The sequence below is a fragment of the Mirounga angustirostris genome, unplaced genomic scaffold (assembly GCF_029215605.1).
Source record: "Mirounga angustirostris isolate CCGP_5_RB_7025 unplaced genomic scaffold, mMirAng1.0.hap1 SCAF_10, whole genome shotgun sequence".
NCBI lineage: Eukaryota > Metazoa > Chordata > Mammalia > Carnivora > Phocidae > Mirounga > Mirounga angustirostris.
The window spans coordinates 100,549,789-100,571,683 of NW_026991718.1; the positions used below are offsets into that span (position 1 = coordinate 100,549,789).

Consider the following 21,895-nt stretch of genomic DNA (forward strand, 5'->3'; position numbering starts at 1 on the left):
CCTCAAAAGAAAGCTAGGGTAGCAATTCTTGTATTAGACAAATTAGATTTTAAACTAAATTCTGTAAATAGAGACACAGAAGGACACTATATCATTCTTAAAGGGTCTATCCAACAAGAAGATCTAACAATTGTTAATATCTATGCCCCCAACATGGGAGCAGCCATCTACATAAGCCAACTGTTAACCAAAATAAAGAGTCATATTGATAACAATATGTTTATTGTAGGAGACCTCAATATTTCAATCTCAGCAATGGACAGATCATCTAAGCAGAAAATCAACAAGGAAACAAGAGCTTTGAATGATACACTGGACCAGATGGACCTCATAGATATATACAGAACATTCCACCCTAAAACAACAGAATACTCATTCTTCTCGAGTGCACATGGAACTTTCTCCAGAATAGACCACATAGTGGTGTTTAATATATTCACACATTTGTGCAATTATCCCTACCTAATTATAGAACATTTTAATCAATCCCCAAAGAAACCCCATCCCCTTTAGCAGTCAACCTCAGTTCTCAGGCCCCTGACAACCACTGATCTCCTTTCAGTCTTTATTAAATTTCCTATTCTGGACATTTTATACAAATGGGACCATACAATATGAGGCTTTTAATGTCTTGCTTCTTTCATTTAGTATGTTTTCAAGGTTCATCTATATTGTAGCATGTGTCAGTACTTCATTTAAGGCCAAATAATATTTAATTGTAAGGTTATTCCACACTTGGTTTATTAATGCATCAGTTGAGGGACATGTAGATTCTTCCCACTTCTTGTTATCATGAATAATGCAGGTACAACAACTGTATGCAAGTTTTTTTTTGTGGATATATGTTTTTAATTCTCCTGGGTATATATACCTAGGACTAGAATTGGTGGGTCATAAGACAACTCTATTCTTAACTTTGTGAGAAGCTGCCAGAATGTTTACCAAAGGGTTGTACCATTTTACTTTGTCTTCAGGAAAGGAGATGGGCTCCATTTTCTCCACATTTTTGACAACACTTGTTATCATTTGTTTTTGATTATATGCATCCTACTTGGGTATGAAGTAGTATCTCATTGTGGTTTTAATTTACATTTCCATAATGAATAATGATGTTGAGCATCTTTCCACATGCTTATTGGACATCTGTATATTATATTTGGAAAAAGGTCTACTTATCCAAATGCTTTGCCCATTTGTATGTTGGGCTATGTGTCTTTTTATTATTAAATTGTAAGAGTTCTTTATATATTCTACATACAAGTCCTTTTTCAGATATATGATATGCAAGTATTTTCTCCCATCCCTTGGGTAGTCCTTTCACTGTTTTATGGCATCATGCAAAGCACAAATGTATTTCATTTTTTGAAATCATATTATTTATGTTTTCTTGGGAATGCTTATGATTTTGGCATCATAGCTAAGAAATCTTTGTCTAATCAGAGGTCATGATAATTTACACCTGTCTTTTTTTCTAAGGGTTTTGTAGTTTTATCTCTTCTGGTTAGGTCTATTTTTATTTTATTTTGTATATGGGGTGAAGGAGTGATCCAACATCATTCTTTTTCAGGTGGATATATAGTTGCTCCAGCACTATTTTGTTAAAAAGACTCCTCTTTCCCCATTGAATTTATTGGCACCCTTTTCAAATAGCAACTCATCATAAGTGTATAGGTTTATTTCTGGACTCTCAATTCTATTCCACTGATCTATACGTCTACTATTAAAAATCAAAGCAGTCTACAGTTTCAACATCTACTAGATCATCTACATTCTTTTCATTGATGTTATATCTTTGTGATTTTTAGATAAAAATATATAAAAATCAATGTGGAAAAAAATGAGGGTACCCAATCTGATCCTGAATTTTGAAAAGTTTTGCATTGCTTAATAGGCACACACATCCCATTAGTAATTGTGCTTATTTACAACTGAATCAGTATTTATACATGTCATGCTTCTAAATGGCTAAATATTTGTTAATACATACACACTTATTAAGTTGTTCACACTGAACTCCTTGATAAATGGGACTGTTAGTCTTTCCTTTGGCCTAAGGGTATGGTGAAGAAATTACTGAGATACTAAGGATGCCACTGTGAGTTTAGAAAACTTGGGATTCTCTGATAGAGAAGTTTTCTAGAAGGAGACAGAACATGTGACTAAGCAAGCACAACCCAGTGTTAGTTCTGAAAGAGGTCCATATTGACAGTGGAGTGGATTGTCCAGTTTCAGAAGAGAAATGATATTGCACCTGAGTTTCAAGAACAAGGGAGTGTTAACATCATCAAATTCTGCAGAATGGAAGAGAAAGGGGCCTGGAAAAAGCACATGGAATCTGAAACATAAAAAGTGATTTACCTGAGATGGGTTTGGGGATAATATGTCAGTTGGAGACCACCTTTTCTTTCAGAAGTGAAGCAGCAACTAAGAGGTGGGGAAATGGAGCAGCTGAGTGAATGGGCATCTACACAGCTGCTGCTGATGGGAAGGAGAGATAAGGCAGTAGCTCAGTGCTACTAAGAGTCAAGGAAGGTGTCTATGCTTTGATTCACCCCAAAAAAAGCTTGAGACAAAAATACTGGCAAAGTAGTTTACTGGAACATGACTCAGGAGGCAAGAATGAGGAAAACAAGAGTGACACGGAAAAGGTAGAGCAGATATGAATGTGTGATGTCAAGGTTGCCACTGTGGGCAATAGGGGGTCAGCTCTGTGGGACTTCTGAGAAACCTGCAGACTTCCTCTCAGAAGTGTCCTCATGACAGACATGCCATCCTCCTTCAGGGACTTTAGCTCCCTGGTACTTCTATGCTGTGTGCTAAGTGGGTTCCTGCAGCTTCTTTTCTTTCTTTTTTTTTTTTTTAAGATTTTATTTATTTATTTGACAGAGAGAGAGCGAGATCACAAGTAGGCAGGCAAGCAGGCAGAGGGAGAGGGAGAAGCAGACTCCCCACTGAGCACAGAGACTGAGGCAATGCGGGGCTAGATCCCAGAACGCCAGGATCATGACCTAAGCCGAAGGCAGATGCTCAACCGACTGAGCCACCCAGGCACCCCAAGGGTTCCTGCAGCTACTGGAGAGGCTCTGAGATGGAAAAGCAGAGAAATACATAGATGAAGGGGTCCTCTGGTAGCTTGAGGCTTGCATGGAACTGCCCAGCATGGCTGTGGTTAAAATCTGAGAGGGCCCTATGGGATGTGATAAAAGGAAACAAAATTGTTTCCTATAGAAAGCATTCCTGCATAGAGGAAATGAAGCCACAGAAATGAGAGGAGTGAGAGCAGTGAAAAGTGTGGTCCCCTGGACAAGTAGCATAAATATCACTTGGAGAGTGTGTCAAAAATGCAAATTTGGGGGTCCTGTCCAGGCCCAATTGAATCAGAAAATCTGATCTTGGGTCCAGTAATGAATGTGAGCTTTTTTTTTTTTTTTAATTCTTATGTTAATCCCTATACATTACATCATTAGTTTTAGATGAAGTGTTCCATGATTCACTGTTTGCGCACAACACCCAGTGCTCCATGCAGAATGTGCCCTCCTCAATACCCACCACCAGGCTAACCCATCCTCCCACCCCCCTCCCCTCTAGAACCCTCAGTTTGTTTTTCAGAGTCTATCGTCTCTCATGGTTCGTCTACCCCTCCGATTTCCCCCGCTTCATTCTTCCCCTCCCGCTACCTTCTTCTTCCTCTTCTTTTTTTTTTCTTAACATATATTGCATTATTTGTTTCAGAGGTACAGATCTGAGATTCAACAGTCTTGCACAATTCACAGCGCTTACCAGAGCACACACCCTCCCCAGTGTCCATCACCCAGTCACCCCATCCCTCCCACCCCACCCTCCACTCCAACAACACTCAGTTTGTTTCCTGCGATTAAGAATTCCTCATAATTGAATGTGAGCTTTAACAAGTCTTGTAGATATATGTGCATTAAAATTTGAAAGTCACTCGTGTGTGTGTGTGTGTGTGTGTGAGAGAGAGAGAGAGAGAGAGAGGAGAGGAGAGGGGAGGGGAGGGGAGAGGAGAGGAGAGGAGAGGGGAGGGGAGGGGAGGGGAGGGGAGGGGAGGGGAGAGGAGAGGAGAGGAGAGGAGAGGAGAGGAGAGAGAAACGGGAAATTCAGGTGAGATGCGAGAAGAGGGGGGCAAACCCAAGCATTTAATATTAATTCATTCACTGAATATTTATTGAATGTTTATGCATGCAAGGTACATCCTCACACTTATGTTAAGAATCAGCAGGGGTACCTGGGTGGCTCAGTCATTAAGCGTCTGCCTTCGGCTCAGGTCATGATCCCAGGGTCCTGGGATCGAGCCCCACATCGGGCTCCCTGCTCAGCGGGAGGCCTGCTTCTCCCTCTCCCACTCCCCCTGCTTGTGTTCCCTCTCTCGCTGTGTCTCTCTCTGTCAAATAAATAAATAAAATCTTTAAAAAAAAAAGAATCAGCAAAGGCAGGAGAACATGGACTCGAATAAAATACAAGTATTCCTAAGTCTCCAATTTTAGGCAGAACTTCAAAATCCACCCCCATCCTGCCTTTTACAAGACATATTAAAAAGTGACTGAACTGATTATTTTGAATTTTATTACTCTCTGTATCTCCCTTCTGACATGATGAAAAATGAAATTGCCAAACTGTGGGTAAGTAAAAAGAGAAGTTAGAGAAGGGTAGGATCCACCAACTAGTTAATTGGTCCTTGAAAATCTGTGAACTAAAGATATGCTCTTTATTCTGTGTCTATCTTACACTCTAGCAGCAGCTAAAAAAGTAAAAATTGTCAGTGCTTCCAGTTAGGGATGGATATGCCTTTTCAGAATCTACTGGCATGAAGCAGTTATGAACAAACATAATGCATCACCCTCCATGATTGTTTTCTAAGAAAAAAATAAGCATAAAAAAGTTTCTATTCATTGTAATTACCAGAGGAAAAAATGTTTCTTTACTTGTAGCATGTAATTTGGAGTTATGAACTGAATACTTATTTGGAAACCATGCCATCTTATTTCTGAAGAAATATATCCTTATGCTGTAAAAGCCTTTCTTTACAGAGAACACAGATTTCTATGGCATTTAGTGATCATGGAAAATAATTGCTCACATTTTGTATCCAACTCTACTTATGACTAAATGAGTTGAGTCAATTGAATCTTTCATGGCGCATTTTATCCAGAATGACATTAGTTGGGAGAGGGAGCATTACCCTGGCTGAGAGAGAGAACCACCGATGACAGTCCTCTCCTCCAAGAGGAATGAGCAGCTCTTCTTCATTGTATGTTGTTGCCTAACAGGGCGAAAGTCTCAAGTTTCCTGCCTTGATGGAACACATTATCAGACTGTGCTGTTTTGAGGCTTGGTTACCTTAGCCAGAGGTATAATTAATTCATACACATTTCAGCACACAGCTAGTTCTTTTGTGTGAGTTCTGATGGGAGAGGGCTTTGGATGAAAAAGCCAATATAAGACCAGTGCTGTCTATAGCCAGGAGTGCATGCTCAAGAGACAGAGAAAATAAATGAGTCCTTCAATATGTAGTGTGGATTATATTTGGATTACTAGCAAATAAAAATGTATACAACAGGGGGGCGCCTGGGTGGCTCAGTTGGTTAAGCGACTGCCTTCGGCTCAGGTCATGATCCTGGAGTCCCTGGATCGAGTCCCACATTGGGCTCCCTGCTCAGCAGGGGGTCTGCTTCCCCCTCTGCCCTCTTCCCTCTTGTGCTCTGTCTCTCATTCTCTCTCTCTCAAATAAATAAATAAAATCTTTAAAAAAAAATGTATACAACAGGGAGAATGCTCCATCAGAGATAAAATTTCTCTTTTTATTGGGCATGTACTAGGGAGAAATGATGACTCACTTTGGGGCAGAAAATCTATTTCTTTATATCCCCCTTGACAGGAGGGGAAAATGTGTGTGTGTGTGTGTGTGTGTGTGTGTGTGTGTGTGTGTGTGATCTGTCTTTGTGGGTCAAAGGAGGAAAATTTTCAGGTATACAACTTCAGAGATCTAAAAGGAGGGCTGTGGCATCCTGAGAGGGAATACAGGAAGTTAAGTATTGGGAGATGCTGAGTTTTTGACTGATGCCAGAATGCTGGGGTCAGCAAGCATGGCGAAGGGCTTTGGAGTATGGATAGCCAGTCAGAGCCTGATAGCAGCCCCTACTGAGATGCCCCAACATAAAATTGAGCTCACTCTAAACATGGCTCAAAATGCACTGCCTTCCCCAACAATCTCTACTCTGCCCAGTGTCATCTGAGTATCCCTCAGCTACCATATTCTGTGCCTCAGAGATGCCCCAGATCTGTGGCAAAATCTACAGGATTTCTTAACATTTAATAAGGTAGAGGCACTTGGTCCATTCATGTTGATGTCACTATCTAGCTAGTGATTGAGGAACCCATTCTGGTGATAGATTTAGGTGTACTGATAGAGGGTGTGGTAACCTCTGTTCCCTATACATAGCCTCACAACAACACTGTCCATTAATAAATATTCGCAGACACATGGTTTTCAAAATGCAAAATTTAGAGTTTAAAAACAAATAGACTGACATTCCCCAACTTCAACACTTACTAGAAAGTTACAGGAAAAAAGACAGTTGGCTGTTGGTGAAAATTAGACAAACAAATCAATGAAACAGAAGAAAGAAACTATAAGTAGACCCATGCAATATGGTCAACTGATCTTAAAAAGGAGCAAGGGCAATTCAAAAGAGAAAGAATAGGCTTTTCAAAAAAAAAAAAAGTGCTGGAACAACTAGACACCCACGAGACAAGAAAAAAAATTAATCTAGACACAGATTTTACATATTACATAAAAATTAACTCAAAATGGATCATGGACCAAAATGTAAAATGCAAAACTCTAAATTTTCTAGAAGCTAACATAGGAGAAAATCTAGGTAACCTTGGGTTTGGTAACAATGTTTTAGGTACAATAAAGGATGACCTATGAGAGGAAAAAATTGATAAGCTGAACTTCATTAAAACTAAAAACTTTTACTCTATAAAAAAAAAACTGTGCAGAAAATGAAATGACAAGCCCCAGACTTATTTTTTGCAAGATATGTTTGAGAAAATATTTGCAAAACACATATCTGATAAAGGATTATTATTCAAAATATACAAATAACTCTTAGCACTCCATAAGAAAATAAACAACCTGATTCAAAATGGGCAAAAGATCTGAACAGATAATTCATCAAAGATATACAGATGGCAAGTAAGCATATGAAAAGACATCTTATATTATTAGGAAATTGCAAGTTCAAACAACGAGATGTCACTATACACCTATTAGAATGGCCAAAATTCAGAACACCAATAGCACCAGATGCTGTTTGAGGATGTGGAACGGCAAGAATTCTCTGGTTCATTGTTGCTGTTTGGCTTGCAAAATGATGCAGTCAACTTGGAAGACACTTTGATGGTTTAAAAAACTAAACATATTCTTACCATATGAGCCAATAATTATACTCCTTGGTATTTACCCAAAGGAGTTGAAATATTATGGTCACAAATAAAACCTACATGTTAATGGTGATAACACCTTATTCATAATTTCTAAAATCTGGAAGAAACTAAGATGCCCTTCAAAAGGTGAATGGATAAATAAATTGTGGTACAGATAGTGGAATATTATTCAACACTAAAAAAGAAATGAGCTATCAGGCCATGAAATGACATGGAGGAGACTTAAATGCTTTTTACTAAGTTAAGGAAGGCAATCTGTAAAGGGCCCAACTCTGTGACATTCTGGAAAAGACAAAACAATGGAGATAGTAAGAAGATCAGTGGGTTCTAAAAGTTTGAGGGGAGAAAAGGATGAATTGGTGGCACACAGTGATTTTTAGGGTAGTGATACTACTGTGTTTGAAAGTATAATAATGGATATATGTCATTACACATTTGTCCTAACCCACAGAATGTACAACACTAAGAATGAACCCTAAGGTAAACTATGGACTCTGGGTGATAATAACATGCTCTTTTTTTAAATTTTATTTTATTATGTTATGTTAGTCACCATTCATTACATCATTAGTTTTTGATGTAGTGTTCCATGACTCATTGTTTGCATATAACACCCAGTGCTCCATTCAATACACGCCCTCCTTAATACCCATCACCAGGTTAACCCAGCCATCCACCCCCCTCCCTTCCAAAACCCTCAGTTTGTTTCTCAGAGTCCATAGTCTCTCATGGTTCATCTCCCCCTCCGATTCCCCCCTTCATTTTTCCCTTCCTACTATCTTCTCTTTTTTTTTAACATAATAATATGCCTTTTTATATTTTGTTTTCCCCACCCTTATTGGGATATAACTGACAGATAATATTGTATGAGTTTAAGGTAAACAATGTGATGATTTGATATATGTATATGTTTGTTATGGTTAATTGTCAGTCTTTTTGTACTAGATCATAAGTTTCATGAAGGCATGGGCTTTTTCTATCTCGCTTATTACCATCTAGGACAGTCCCTGGATCACTAAAACAATATTCAATGCTGAAGGAATGAATAAATATCAATTCTATATTGGAAGGCATGATTTTTTTCCTGTCCCAGAACATGCCTGGATTATAGCATTAGAATAAAACATAATTGTTTCAGTGCTGATGTTGCAAAAGGTGGCTTACCTTTGGATGCTTTCCCCACTACATCTATTACTATGTGCCATGGATGTCTGACTTTTGCTGAGGAATAACTATAAACTCAGCCATGGGCTCTTCATTGGATCATGGTCCTGTTTCTAATCCTCTAACCCAAACTGATGGGCAGTCTCAGTCACAAAAGCCATAATGCCAGGAGCAGAGTCCATTATGCACCTACAGGTCCTATAATAGGGAGCGTTCAAATTATGCACCTCAGCTATAATATCAGTTGGTTGAAGCAAGACAGTGAAAATAATCAGCAAATGCCTGCACACTGCCAGGCATAGACAGAATAGAGACACAAACTGGTTCAAAGGTTTGGGAAGCCCATAGCAATGTCTGAAATTCTGCCACCCAGTGGAAAATCAGAGACCGTTGAAACAACTAAGCATAGTCGACTGAGTTGGCTGTGGTTCCTATTACTGAAACAATGTTTTCCAGGGAAAACACATATGCCTTAACCAATGATAGAGGACTACCAATGGTAGAGGACTACTCCACTTATAGTACTTCTGGAAAAGTCTTTGTAATAGACCCAATCCCTAGACCTAGAACCCTGGCCCTGACTCCAACCAATATCTACTCTAGTATGCCACCTTCTATCTCCTGTGCTGGGTGGCTTACTCCCTAAGCCACTACCATTCAGGAAATCTAGGAAATATTGTTTCTGTACAGACTACCAGGTTTCCAAATGACATCCAACTTCAGCCCCTGGTTTATTGTCCAACAGTACTTTAAGATAAACTAAAAGATTTGAGATCAATGGTTCTTGGTTCAAGTCCAGGATGCCTCTACTTGGTCTTTCTTAAAGGGTGGCTGTAGACTGCAGTGGTTATCAGTTCAGACCCTTAGTACAGACCATTACATTTCAAGCCTCACCCTATTATACCACACTGAATGATGTAGGACAGATGCTTATCTTTTCTCAGTCTCTGTTTCTTCATCTATAAAATGGGGCCAATAATAGTGACTAACTGATGGGATTGTTATAAAGCCCAGTATAATAATCCATGCAAATAACATAGCATGACTTTCACCATCTTTTTTTCCTATTTCTCCAAGATGACATCATCATTCCTGGTGAGTAGAACTCTGTACTCTCCACATAGATCATCTTCTCTCTTATGTAAAACTTATACAAAGTTTATGTTTGGAGAAACTGTCCCTGAGAATTCTTTATGAATTGTCCTATGTGTTGATGTAGATATTACATGCTACTTGTATTTTTAACACATTCTCATTCAGTTATTAGGCACCAATGCAATGCCTACCATGTGTCAGTCCCTTTAATAGATCCTGATCATACAAACAAGATCTTGCACTTCTCTTAAAAGCTTCCAGTCCAATTAGAGTTAGATGAGGAGATGATTTTCACACATGGGTACCCCTGGATTGAGGACATCTAATTCTAGCTGGGTTGAGGTCGGAGGCTTTGCAAAGGTGATGTCCTCTGTGTGTCTTCTTACCCAAACCATCCCACAGGTTCCTCAAAGCCAAGCTTATCTCAAGTCATTTATAATCCTTGTATATGAAGGATTACATATAATAAGGGCTCAGTAAGGTGAGCTGACTAAAAGTTAAAAAGCTAAAAAGATACACTCAAAATAATTTAAAAATTAATAGTTATAAGAACTATTTAAAATATAAAAATTCAACTTAAAAAGGTTGTTGACATAATAAAGGACCCTAAAATGAACAGGGCCTGGCCATCTCAGATGCAAACAGGTTGATGGCCTGAGGATGTGCCTCTGATGTTCAGCAACCCACAGAGATGTTCTCTAAAAGCTGAGGCTCCCTACAGCCTCCACACAAGAAAAGCAGTAGGTAGAAGTCTTGCTCCTTCAGGTTCCTTTAGGTCAAGAGGCTCCCATTTCCATCAGTCTCCTCCTAGGCCTCTGCAGTCCTGCAAAATGGGCACTGTCTCCTGTCCACTTTCCTTAGACAGATGGCCCAACAAATTGATTAGCTGGAAGCCCAGTGTGGTTATTATTGCATTCACTAAAGAGTATTTATTTTTCTTGACTAATTATCCAGTTTGGAGATTTCCTAATCCTTGCTGTCTGGCCTAGAGCTCTTGTTCCATGATTGATGACTTTTTTGGCTATTGCAAACTCTGCTTAAGCCACAGAAGGATGGGAAGTGAATAGGATGACTTTAAAGCACTGGCATATGCTGCTTTAGAAGGAAAGTTGCTAAGTTCAGGGTACATAAATGCATCTTTGCCCTCCAAAAGGGGGATATCATTTAATCAATACATCTGGGGAAATAGATTTCACCTTCCTCACCAGTAGTGAGTTCTACTGGGGAACTGTCATCAGATGCAAACTTACCCCATCAGTGTTAGTCTTGTACACAACACTGGTATTACTTATGCTGTGAATGATATACTTATAGGGCAGAGATCCTCAAAGTGTGGTTGCCAGATCAGCAGACTCAGCATTACTTAGAACTTGTTAGATGGCAAATTTTGGTGCCTCAATTTAGACCTACTGAATCAAAGAAACTGTTTTAATAAGCACTCCAGGTTATTCTGGTGTATGCTAAAGTTTGAGAACAAATGAAATAGCACAGTGTCTTATACAGCATCAGATTTCTGCCTTCTTATTTACCTTTAGAAGCACAGAAAAGCTTCCTGTGATATAGGACTTCTAGACTAAAAAGATTGCTGAGACTTTGACTTTGGTACAGAGTTCGGGAAGCTGATGGATGTTTCAGGTGAATATCAGAACCTAAATCCTCCCTCACCTCAATTCTCTTCCATCATACTTGACCTCCAGAAGTTGAGAGTTACTGTCAAGGTCTGCAAACTTTAAGGACCAGATCTTGGCTGTGTTCAGTGTGGTTCCTACAGAAAGTAGGGGCCACACCACATATCAGGTCTACCCTAGGAAATCTCATGTATTTACAAAGCCTGAATTCACATCAGAGAGACTCCAAAAAATTCTAATACCTCAAGAAGCCCCCCGAATCAACTCATTTTCAGAAGGATTTTCCTTGAATGGACTACTCCTAAAGGAAATTTTCAACAAGGTATGGACATGGGTGAGTTTCGATTAGGATTGTGGTGTTGATTATGATGCTCTTGGTTATAAGTAACAGAACACTTAGTTCAATTAAGTTTAAACAGGAAGGGCTATGTGTTGGCTTCTGTAAAGTCTAATGTGGCCTAACATCAGAAACAGTGATAACTATGGCATAGGGCAGCTTCTTTTCTTAAGTCCTATTTCTTTTCTCTGTTGAATTTATTCTCAGCAGAATAATCTCAAGTGATGGCAAGAATGGCTTCTAGCAGTTTAAGGCTTATACTCCACCAACATAGGGAAAAGAAAGACCTTTTTTTTTTCTGGTAGCACCATCAAAAGTCCTGGTTAAAGCTCTTACTGACCTGCCCTGGCTCACACACCTATTTTGTCACCAACTGGTGAGGCTAATGCTGAACTGACCCAGCCTGGGGTATAGGCAATGCCATCCAAGAGAACTAAAAAAAAAAAAAAAAAGAAGGGGTTCAGCCAAGTGGAAAGTAGAGGCCCTGTTGTCCAAAAAGAGATACTAGGCTGGCAAAAGCATTGATTTCTATTACAGGCTCTAAGAAAATACATACAGCGCAGAGTTTTAGGATAATGTTACTTTCTGACCCTGTCATCTACATGCAGAGTAGAGGCCTTCATTCTATTGCCAGAATACACATCTAGGGACAAATAAAGATCATAGAATCTAATATTGGCCAATGATGTCAAGTGTCCTTTTGCTGTTCTCTTTATGAATAATGCACGTTTGTGTGGTAATATGCTAAATGATGGGAGGAAAGGCCCATATGACAACAGCTTCTACTCATTTATAAGGAGGATATTCTGGAAGACCCGAAAAAAATACATGAAAGTCAATTATCTAAACATTTTAGAACCAAGTGGCCTACAAAGAACTCAGCTTTGAAAATAAATTTAACAAGTCACTAGTCTAAAAACTGGTTCATAAAACAACATGCATGGCTTTTTTCATCTCATATTTTCAAAAACAGATAGTTGGCTTACAAAGCACAGGCTTGCTTCCTCCTCCCAGTCTGAAGACTCATATTCATTACAGTGACCAACCCCTGTCTTTTAAGAGGTCAGAGTTTGACAAATCCAGATATAGATACATAAACTCTGCCTAATGAAGAGTCATTCGAATTTTCACACTAAGTGTGAAATGGTAATATGTGGGATGGCAACTGTGGAATGGTATGTGTGGAATAAGTGTGGCTGGCAGGTGTGGAACATAATGCAGTGAACTGCTACTGAATGTAGCTGCTGTGTGGTACAGACTGTCTTTGAGGAAGAAGAATTAGGGAACTCTGGCCAAAACACTAAATGTCACACCTCACTGCCTTTCTATCAGATGGGCCTCCACTATGGATTAATTCTGTTATATGAGTATCTCAGCCCTGCCAAAATGTATGAAGCCCTCCCTCCCTGGTGCTGTCCAGTCAGATGCAGTGCAGGCTCAGAGTGGGGAGAAACAGACTGAGCCTTCCTTTTGTTGTCAGCATTGATACTCTTTTTCTTTTAAACTCAATTAATTAACATATGGTGTATTATTAGTTTCAGAGGTGGAGTTTAGTGATTCATCAATTGCATATAACACCCAGTGTCAGCGTTGATATTCTGTCCCCCAGCCAACTCAGATAGAAAGGTCACTATAGGTAAATGTGAACCCCATCACCATCCTGAGTTGAAAGGTACCACAAAAGGCCAAGGTTTATATCAAGAGGGAGGCAAGAAAATTAGATTTGAAATGGCAGGTGTAGGCTGGCTACTAGTTCAGGCCCTGGACTAGATTGGGGATTATACCCCAGCTCTACTGTTTATACACCTGTGTTTTTGGAAAAGTTAAAAAACAAACAAACAAACAAAAAAGACAAAATAACAACAAAAAACACTGAGCACCTGATTCCTCATCTCCTTAATGAAGGCTCAGCTATAGTCCTAAGAATTAAGAGAGACAACATATGTCAAGTGTCTCTTTGGTGAGCCCTCAGCTGATGATATTATGAGTCCTAGAATCTGAAATAAAGTGTAAAAAAAAAAAAAGAACAAAAAGCAAACAAAAAACTAAGCAAATTCACTTGACCAATGAGTTAGTTTTTCCTCACTTCTGAAACTTTGCTATTAGTAATCCCAGAAGTCCACACAAACTTTAGAAATGTGCACCTTAAGTTAGTTCTTAAGGATTCTTTGAAAATTCAGATTTATGCTTACTGTTTTTATCTCAGGCATTTCTGATTGATGCATGTTTTTTGATAGTGGCAATAAACTGTCTAGTTTCTATGCTGTCTTAAAATCCTTAATAAACTGTTTTGTTCTCTTTTTTAAGTTAATGTTTCCAGCTTGTTTTTAAGAATATATCTATTAATATTTCAAAGTAAGATAGAGCTTGAAGCAGGTTGATGGTGAAAACATTTTCTTCAAAATGTTATAATTTACAAAGTCAAGAAGTAAACTGATATATTTTGGTCAAGATTGGATTAGAAATAACACCTTTCTCTAATATATATTAGCTTTTACCTTATTTTCACCGCTTATGAAGTTTATGGGCTCAAAGAAGCATGCAGTTTTGAAGCAACTGGTAAGAAAGCATTTTCAATTTAGTTTTAAGAGTGATCTGAACATAGAACATAATTACAACAGAAAATAGTATTTCTGCAGTGGTATAAATAAAAGGGAAAGATTCATAAGAAGGAGAAAGGGGAGTAGACAATTCATCTTGTCAAGACCACAAGGAATATCAAAAACAGGAAAAGCTGCATTCATATCTAAATCTTAGAATACTTTTAACTGCAAAATACAGAAAACTAGGCTCAAATTGGCTTTAACAAAAAAATGAATTATTAATTTATTAGCTCACATATCCTGAAAAGTCCCAGGGATTGGTCAGGCTTCATGCTTCATATAATCAGACCTCAATTTCTCTCTTTCAGTCTTACTGTCTTCTCAAATGACCTCATTCTTGGGCTCCACAACCTACAACGAGAGAGAGAGAGAGAGAGAGAGAGAGCACTCGTTCCTAACAACTGAGCCAGCTTATTGGGCTTCTCATTGATGTGAATTTGGTCAAGTCCCCATTCCAGAACCAACCCCTGTGGCCAGGGGGGTATGATACCCTGCATGGCCACCCCTGAAGTCTGAAGTATAGTCACCATCGTAAACCACCTGTGGAGATGGTGGAAGACATGAGAGTGCCCCAGGGAAAATAAAATACTGTTATTGAAAAGGGAATAATACTCGGGTTCTCTGTTGTCCAGTTTAAATTCTACTTTCCCTTCGACATCTTTCCATCTTATATTATTCCAATGGATGCTGTTGGTGCCTTGTCCAGATTCCCTTTAATGGTCAGTACATTCAACCCCCAGCTGCTGTGAGGGTTGGCTGCCCATATCTCACAGTCACTCCCCTTTTTCAGAGGGCTGCTTTCAGTTTAACACAAGCCATTTTGGCCCAGAGTTTATGTCCTCTACTCCCAAGTCAGGGGCAGCCGACAGCCAAATACTCTCTAACAGATGACAAAAAGCTGACTCCAGCTGGGATCATACCCTTACTTAGCTCCTTCCCCTAATTCCCTCACTTCTCTTCTCCTGAGAACCACCCCTCCCCCCAGTAAGTCATATGCTCCAAATCTCAGGCTCTGCTTCTATAGGACTTGACCTAAGATAATTATTCAACGTGTCACATTAATCTATCTCTAGATTTTAAGATTCTTGAGAGCAGGGACCATGTTTTGGCCTATACTTAATTTTCAATATGATTTAATTTTTCATATATATGTAGTGTTTTTTCAACTGCCTTGAAAAGACTAGACCACATCTTTTATTGCAATGTTTCTCAAACATTAATGGTCATACAGATCTCCTGGAGATCTTATCAAACAGATGACTCAATAGGCCTGAGTGGGGACCTGAAATCTTCATTTCTAACAAGTTCCCAGACGATATTGATGCTGCTGGTCTAGGAATAATGTTTTGAATAGCAGGTTCTACTATGCACAGATTATTTTAAATCACCCACAGCATTTAGTATCATGCTTTCTAAACAATAAGCACTCAGTAAATGTTTGTTATTAGATTATAAGCTAATTGAAGAATGTAGGAATTTAAGGCATTTTGATTGAAAAGAAAGCTGATTTAAAAAGTGTGTTCCCTAAGGATATATAGATTCTCTATGGAGGGCTCTCAGTAAAAGTTACTAAAGGAGATATTTTTTACAATTTTCCAGATAACTTGCAATAGAACTATTTCCTGATTCTAATTTCTTCTTTTCTAGGACCCAGAGCTAAGGGGCCAATTAGTAATGGGGCAGTAATTCTCAGATATGCTGACAGAAGTTGAAAATGGCAATTTTGGGAAGAAGTAGAATGTGACTTCTTATTTGCCATGGGAAATCCAATGTCCATCCCAGGTATCAGCTTCTGAGTTTAATCTTAAAGTCAGCTATGTTTGGGCATTTGATTTATTTCTGGAAAGGATAATGGCTGCAGTCAGGCTTCTCCTGGAATGTGCATTACAGGTCCTGGGGCCATGGATGGCTTCATCCCAGTGCTCATAGCTCAGCCATCCCTCTGACATTATGTTCTACTAATTATAGCTGACATGCTAATCAATGTGTCCTTTCTAGAATCCTGCAGTATCAAGCTCTGCTCTCAGCAAAGAGTGCAATTCTTTAGTATAGCTCCAGACCTTTATTTTAGGATGATGATTGTGTTCATTATGTTTAGGTATTTTGTGAGAGAAAGAAAAACTGTGTAAGCTTAATAAACCCTAGTGTCCATATACTGGAAATGTATAGAGCAAGACAGTCTACTTAGTATAAAGATGCAGTTTTCAATCCTGGGTGCATCAGAATTGCCTGGAAACTTAGGTTAAAATACAGTTTGAGTAGTTCTAGGGCAGGGCCCAGGCATTTGATAAAACTCTCCCAGGGACTCTAATGCACAAGGTGGAGCAGGTACAAAGTGGTAATTTTCAAACATTGTGTGCATCAGAATCATCTGGAGGGATTTTTAAAATGCAGATTCCTGAGTCCCACTCCAAATATTCTGACTCATCAGGTCTGGGAAGGGGCCTGAGAATTTGCATTTCTAATAAGCTCAGGAAAGGCTGATGCTGCTGGTCCATGTGTCTCATTTTACTCAGCATTGGAAAAAATACATATTAGAATCTCCTGGGGAGATTTTAAAATCCCCATGCTCAGCATAAGTACCAGAATCTCTTGGGGTAGGATCAAGGCATCAGCAATTTTTTTTTCATTTAAATTCAATTAGCCAACATACAGTACATCATTAGTTACAGATGTAGAGTTCAGTAATTCATCAGTTGCCTGTAACACCCAATGCTCATCACATCATATGCCTCCTGAATGACTGTCACCTAGTTACCCCATCCCGCCACCCACCACCCCTCCACCAACCCTCAATCTGTAGCTAAGAGTCTCTCATGATTTGTGTCCCTCTCTGATTTCTCCCCATTCAGTTTTCCCCTCCCATCCCCTATGATCCCCTGCTCTATTTCTTATATTCCACATGAGTGAAACCATGTGATTATTGTCTTTCTCTGATTGACTTATTTTACTCAACATAATACCCTCCAGTTCTATCCATGTTGACATAAATGGTAAGATTTCATCCTTTTTGATGGCTAAGTAATATTCCATTGTATATAGACACCATATCATCCTTATCCATTCATCCATTGATGGACATTTGTTGAAGAGACTGTCTTATTCCCATTGGATATTCTTTCCTGCTTTGTCAAAGATTAGTTGACCATAGAGTTGAGGGTCCATTTCTGTGTTCTCTATTCTGTTCCATTGATCTATGTGTCTGTTTTTGTGTCAGTACCATACCATCTTGATGATTACAGCTTTGTAATATAGCTTGAAGTCTGGAATTGTGATGCCACCAGCTTTGGTTTTCTTTTCAACATTCCTCTGACTATTCAGGGTCTTTTCTGGTTCCACACATATTTTAGGATTATTTGTTCCAGCTCTGTGAGAAATGTTGATGGTATTTTGATAAGAATTGCCCTGAATGTGTAGATTGATCTGGATAGCATAGACATTTTAACAATATTTGTTCTTTCAATCCATGAGCATGGAATGTTTTTCCATTTCTTTGTGTCTTCCTCAATTTCTTTCATAAGTGTTCTGTAGTTTTTATTTTTATTTTTTTAAAGATTTTATGTATTTATTTGAGAGAGAGAGAATGAGAGACAGAGAGCATGAGAGGGAGGAGGGTCAGAGGGAGAAGCAGGCTCCCTGCCGAGCAGGGAGCCCGATGCGGGACTCAATCCCGGGACTCCAGGATCATGACCTGAGCCGAAGGCAGTCGCTTAACCAACTGAGCCACCCAGGCACCCAGTGTTCTGTAGTTTTTAGAGTACAGATCCTTTACCTCTTTGGTTAGGTTTATTCCTAGGTATCTTATGGTTTTTGTTGTAATTATAAATGGGATCAATTCCTTAATTTATCTTTCTTCTGTCTCATTGTTAGTGTATAGAAATGCAACTGATTTCTGTATATTGATTTTATAACCTGCCATGTTGCTGAATTCCTGTATGAGTTCTAGCAATTTTGGGTGGAGTCTTTTGGGTTTTCCATATAAAGTATCATGTCATCTGCGAAGAGTGAGAGCTTGACTTCTTTGCCAATTTGGATCTTTTTGTTGTCTGATTTCTGTGGCTAGGACTTCTAGTACTATGTTGAACAACAATGGTGAGAGTGGACATCCCTGTCGTGTTCTTGACCTTAGAGGCAAAGCTCTCAGTGTTTCCCCACTGAGAATTATATTCACTGTGAGCTTTTCATAAATGTCCTTTTTTTTTTTAAAGATTTTATTTATTTGAGAGAGAGAGAATGAGAGACAGAGAGCATGAGAAGGAGGAAGGTCAGAGGGAGAAGCAGACTCCCTGCTGAGCAGGGAGCCCGATGCGGGACTCGATCCCAGGACTCCAGGATCATGACCTGAGCCGAAGGCAGTCGCTTAACCAACTGAGCCACCCAGGCGCCCTCATAAATGCCTTTTGTGAAGCTCTCCACCCTACACTGTGGAGAGTTTTAATCAAGAAAGGATCATCTGGTGAATGGATAAAGAAGATGTGGTGTATATATATACAATGGAATATTATGCAGCCATCAAAAGGAATGAAATCTTGCCTTTTGCAATGATGTGGATGGAACTGGAGGGTGTTATGCTGAGCGAAATAAGTCAATCAGAGAAAGACATGTATCATATGACCTCACTTATATGAGGAATTCTTAATCTCAGGAAACAAATTGAGGGTTGCTGGAGTAGTGGGGGGTGGGAGGGATGGGGTGGCTGGGTGATAGACATTGGGGAGGGTATGTGCTATGGTGAGTGCTGTGAATTGTGCAATATTGTTGAATCACAGATCTGTACCTCTGAAACAAATAATACATTATATGTTTTAAAAAAAGAAGAAGAAGATAGCAGGAGGGAAAGAATGAAGGGGGGGAAGTCGGAGGGGGAGACGAACCATGAGAGACGATGGACTCTGAAAAACAAACTGAGGGTTTTAAAGGGGAGGGGGTGGGAGGATGTGTTAGCCTGGTGATGGGTATTAAAGAGGGCATGTTCTGCATGGAGCACTGGGTGTTATATGCAAACAATGCATCATGGAGCACTACATCAAAAACTAATGATGTAATGTATGGTGATTAACATAACATAATAAAAAAAAAAAGAAAGGATCAACTGGGGTGCCTGGGTGTCTCAGTCAGTTAAGCATCTGCCTTCAGCTCAGGTCATGGTACCAGGGTCCTGGGATGGACCCCCACATTGGGCTCCTTCCTCAGGGGTGAGCCTGCTTCTCCCTCTCCCTCTGCCTGCTGCTCCCCCTGTTTGTGCTCTGTCTCTCACTATCTCTTTCTGTCAAATAAATAAACAAAATCTTTAAAAAAATTAAATATCATCAATGTTTTTTTAAACAGGTGATTTTAGTGTCCAGTCACAGTTGAGAACCACCAGTGGAAAGTAATATGTGATCAATCTTACAGTTAATTTGTAGAGAAAGCCACCTATGGGATGCAATGGTGAACAGCATTCACTTTGCAATAGGCAAGTGCAGGTGCAAATCCTGGTGCAGGCATCAAATAACTGGGGGACTGGGTGTACATTACTTTTCCATCTAAGCCTCAATATATTCATCTATAAAATGGGTATTATGCCAATAGTAACTCCTTCAAAGAAATGGGATAATGAATTAAACCTTTGGGTCAAAACCTGACACATAGTAAGTAAGTGCTCAATAAATGTACATGGATATTATTACTATATCATTTGATATTATTGCCGTTGTTATTATATGAAGAATTTTACTGATAACTTCCTCTTGCACACAGAATACTTCTGGAACTACTTGATTATGCATGATGTTCTTTATTTTAGAGTCTGCTGTATGTGTGTGTTGAGGAGTGAGGTAGTTTTTCAGCATTATTATGCATATAGACAGATAGCAGATTTAGCTTTAAGAGACATTCATCTTTCTATGAATAGCTTTCCAGGTGATTTTTCAACCACAAGTTTTAAGGACAAAAACGTGTATTTGAGAGGGTATAGACTGGAAATCTTAAAGTTATACCACACCTGAAAATGCTGAAGGAGAGAGACTGCTTTTAAAAATGGCCCCAACATTTTACCTTCTCATGTGTCCACACTCTTATGTGCATGTGACAGTGCAGTTCTTCCAATAAATAGGAGGAGCCTTTTTGCCACCCCTGGTATCTGTGCTGCATTGTGACTTGCTTTGGCCAACATAGTATGGTGGGATTGATTAGGAGCAAGTTCTGCACATGGATTCCAAGAGTTCTCACACACTTCTGTTCTCTCTTTTGCTGTCTGTCTTCATCATGAAAACATGCCAGGCTAGCCTGAAAGAGTATGAGACAGAGAAAGCAAAGTCAAGTCTCTCCAAAAATCCCAACTGAGGTTACAGACACATGAAAGAACTCAGGCAAGATCAACAAAAATCCCTGGACAACCCACAGAAAGAACACAATAAATGCATTAATAGTCAGCTAAGGTCAGCACAACCACAGATTTATGAGAAATATTAATTGGTTGTTTGTTTTAAGCCACAAAGTTTTGGGATGCTTGTCACAGGCACTAGCTAACTGACACAGAAGATAGACTAAAAAAAAAAAGTGAAGATAATGAGGACTGGAAATAATGAAAGCCATATTTCACTATGTCCAAAAAAAAAAATTGTTTAGGGTTGGTCTTCTGGGCACATTACAGATAACATAAATTAAAAACACTTATTTACTTCCACAAAAATAAATTATATTTCATGGAGGATTTGGAATTAGAATTTTCTGGTCATTTATTTGAAGAATGGTTTTTATTTTGTTGTTGTTTAAACCAGCAGTTTTGTAGACAAACTCAGAAAGCCTTCAGGAGGAGAAACCTCCTGGTGGATGCTGTTACAGACAAAAGCCAGATGTGTTTAGGTCACAGACCAAGATAAAGGAACAATAAATTGTGCCAGTTTCCCATTTTAGGCTTATAAGATTTGGCAGAAGCTAGAAGTTACAGATCTATCTACAAAGTCATCCCAGGTAGTGAAAATTGAGGACAGAGGACAGTGGGGGAAACTACTAATTTTGCTTTTTAAAGAAACTGCCTCTTAGGAACATGAACACATAGCATTTGTCTTCATAAAGTCACCAGCAAACTCACAAAGAAAGGTACTTAGAGGTCATGAACTAGTGGCCTTGTGCACTTATCAGTGGCTGAAATCCCAGATCCACTCCTCACTAGAGAAAATAACATCCTCCTGCAACATCCTCCTGCAACAGAGCTGTCCTTTTTTGTAAATGTGCTTTAACTGTTTAGTCCTGTAAGATTTAAGTGCCCAATGATGTAGAATCCAAATATTCCACACAGAATCTTAAGCTGTGTTTATTTTCTTTAAAGGGCTCAAATAAATTTGGCAACCAAGTTTATTGATAGCAATTTGACATCTAAAATATTCCATTTGGGGGTATTTCTTGTGTGTGATTTGATTTACATAATTTGTGATCTACAGTGTGGATGACAGGAACAACTAAAAATAAAATTGCTCTCTTAGAGATTAGTTAGGTCACAAGGTCTATAACAAGGATATCCTGAGCTCAAGAGTCATTAATTACTGGACAGGTGATTTCTAAGTTGCAATGGATATTTACTGAGTATCTTCTGTATGTAATGAGACTCTGTGGGT

At 39.1% G+C, this 21,895-nt stretch overlaps 1 long non-coding RNA gene across 1 annotated transcript in view; it reads right to left on the reverse strand.

The window, feature by feature from the left end:
- Positions 1-14,499: 14,499 nt before the first annotated feature.
- Positions 14,500-21,895, reverse strand: part of LOC135361682 (uncharacterized) — a 262,772-nt gene continuing 255,376 nt past the window's right edge. The window contains exons 4-5 of the long non-coding RNA XR_010405363.1: positions 20,334-20,564; positions 14,500-14,648 (exon numbers count right to left, since the gene is read on the reverse strand). This is a non-coding gene — a long non-coding RNA (uncharacterized LOC135361682). The remainder of the gene's footprint in view (positions 14,649-20,333; positions 20,565-21,895) is intronic.